Consider the following 3,260-nt stretch of genomic DNA (forward strand, 5'->3'; position numbering starts at 1 on the left):
GGGGGGGAGTTTACTTGTATGAATATTTCAGCATATCAGTCTTTAAAACATTTTGGATATACAGGGATACAAAAGAGTTCACTTGCAGTTTACTCTTACTGTATAGTATTTAATGATCATTATCTTTGTGATATTTCTTTTGGAATTTCTTGCATACTTCTCATCCTTTTTTTCAAACTTAGGTTTTGTTCAATTAAGCAATTATATTAAAAAGCAGCATGGTCTGCTCATGAGTATTGAGTTAAATGTTTGAAATGGAAGAACACTTATTTGAACTTGCTGTTGGCTGGAGCGAAAGGTCATTGTAACTTGTTTCACTTTCTGGTGGTCTTTGCACAGTTCAAGATTACCAACTCATTACTATTTTACTATCGCCCTGATTTTTTTTTTTTTTAAAAAAGAGTGAAATTTTTTACAAAGGCTTATAACTACAAAGAAATAGGTATACATATTATGTATTTAGAGGAATTTCCAGAGAACTAATTAATATCTTAAATGATACAGTATTTTGGATATGGCTTCTGTTCCTGCCAGCAAAATAGCTTCTACTCTGGTGTTTGGTAATGGCAATTATAAATAAGTGCTAGTTCTCAAGCGCACATGGAGCCTGATACATTCTCACTGAAGAGAGTAGATTCCCACAGACATCAGCTATAGCTGGAGCAGGCTCATGACATGTTTTGCTGTTCTTTCACCTCTTGGATATGGCAATTTCTATCTTCAGTTATCCTTTTGATAAAAAGTGAGGAACTCCATTGTATTCCTGTTATGTATCCAAAAACTATGCAGTGGCATCAATATCAGCCAGTGGTGCGTAACGAAGAGTGCCCATACCTGAGAGCATTACCATGGGTGGATTCATTTAAGCCATTGTTTTGTGGCTTGTGCAGTCTCAATGCCGTTGTTAGCATGTTGTCTGTTTTTCCCATTATGCTTAAAACTAGTAAATTCTCTTTGACCACGCGAAGGTGTAGGTGGTCTAAGCATACTGTCCGTTTGAGGCCTACGTTGTAGTATGGTTTAAATGTTCACCTTGCATCCAGAGAAGACATCCAAAACCTCACCCAAGTCAGTCATATTGAGCTTGAATTCTGTCTTCCATCTTCTAACTCATTTTCCAAAGCTAATCTTCGTATGTCCAATAGTTAAAGTTACCTCTAGCAAACTTCAACAATTGGAAGTTACTTGCAGTATACTTACAAACTGGTCACTTGCGGTGACAGATTGCTGCATCCGGTACTCGGCGCTCTGCCCTCATGTTACAATTAAAAAGTTGAGATAGCTTGTAAGAATTAGTTAAATCAATTACACAATATTATAGTAATTTTCCTGATTTGTATCAATGAAATTAGGCTAAACCATCAATGCAAACGTGGGGGTTATATGTACTTCTGTAGCACTTAAGTTTTTCAATCCTATCCAGAATGAGACGTTTGCAAATATTTGTGGGAGGGAAGGGAGGAGTGGGTTTTTCTTTCTCAAAGTTTTCAGAAGACTTCTGAAGCCATGATAATAGAGTCCTTATGTAATCCTATGGGAGCTCTATCTGATTAAAAAAAAAAAACAAATTTTTCCTTAAAAGTTATTCAAAAACTTTCTTGGGTATGTATTGACACCTGTTGGTAACACGCCTACGCTGTCATTCGTACCGTACTGTCCTTCTGCGTTAACACCCCTTTAGTTAAGTACATTCTGAATACTGTTTGTCCTTACTTCAGTGTATTTTTAAAATGTTTACTCCCCCAAATTATGTTGTTGTTGATAAGCCTACATCTTCCTTTGGGAATAGAAGAATGAATAAAGATTTAAAAAAAAAAAAAAAAACACCACCCTTAGTGTATAATTAAAGCTGACTTGAGTATTACAATAACTTACGTAATTAGAAGTCCCCCCCCAAAATAATCAGTGACTGGTTTTCTTGAGGTTTTTCCTATGTAATGAAACAAACTTTCTTTGAAAGCTTTAAGAGATATTTAATTGATTATGACTCCTAATAATTAAGATTTGGGCAATAGCTTATTACCAATAGTGAGTTTGAGTAACATTGAATCCTGGTTTGGTTTTTTTTTATGTGAGAACTGAAAAGATGCTGGAGGTGGATCTCCTTTGCAGGACAAAGTGTTCCTATTTTGTGTGTTTTGCATTAGGCTTATGAGCAGCGTTTGCTAAGTAATTGCATTGTCATAATATCCCAAGCACTTTGGCATCTTGCACTGATACTCTGATTAGAGCTAAAACTCTTCTGGCACGTGACTGGCTATAAATCTCAATATACGAAAGGGCATTAATTGAAAACAGTGTGCAATGGGTTACATGCTCTCTGAGGTACTTCAAAGATGAAACTATACAAAAGGTCCCCGTTATCAGATATTGTAACTGTCATTTCTTTCTCTAAGCATATTGTGGATTTTGTATCATATTGTATTTATTTCATTTAATTTTAAAAAAAATGTTTTCTTTAAAGCTCTGTATATATTGACATTAAAGTTTGCATTGTACTACGTTCTCTTCTCCTTGTAAGGCTGAATCTAATAGTGCATTGTATGGTATGTTTTCTTTGCACTGTGCTGCTAAAAGATACTATTGCCTTGAATTACGACATGCCAAAGACAACCTCAAAATTGTATTTATTTTTGTTAAACTTTGTGAATAATGATAAAGGTACAGTTTTAAATAGCTGGCAGTTCCTTGAGTACTAGAATAAAAAGGTTGCAAATTCGTAATATTTTATAATTGACAAAAATCCATCACTTATGATTTGGAAGTTCATCAACTCCTCTTTTTTTTTTTTTTAAATTGATATAAAAACCAATAAGCGAACATTCCTAAATTAAATGTACTGTCAATTGCATTATTTGGTAAACCTTGCCAAAAATCTCACATACATCAAGAGCTGTTTATAAATTTATACTCAGTCGAGTGTTTCATGCCACACTTTCAATAAAACATACATCCACTGATAGGATTGATGTATTACTTCAGGGTGGGATGATCTGCCTTCTATATGTTTTTCAGGTATCTATTCAGCTTTGACTTTATGTATTAGGAGGAAATAATTTTCCAGCAAAGGTCTCGTCCTTTGAAAATACAAGCACTTAAGTAATGAATGAGAGTAATTGCATTAAAGTGTCCTGCACACCTGGTCAGAGTTAAGTATGTGCATCAGCATTTGCCATGCGAGGTCTCGGGAGCTGTATTGGGCAGCTCTGCCTCCTGGCACCGCTTCCTCTTTGGATTTAAGCTGATAAATCGCTGCAGGT

Source organism: Fulmarus glacialis, unplaced genomic scaffold (assembly GCF_000690835.1).
Source record: "Fulmarus glacialis isolate BGI_N327 unplaced genomic scaffold, ASM69083v1 scaffold23885, whole genome shotgun sequence".
In the NCBI taxonomy this organism is placed as follows: domain Eukaryota; kingdom Metazoa; phylum Chordata; class Aves; order Procellariiformes; family Procellariidae; genus Fulmarus; species Fulmarus glacialis.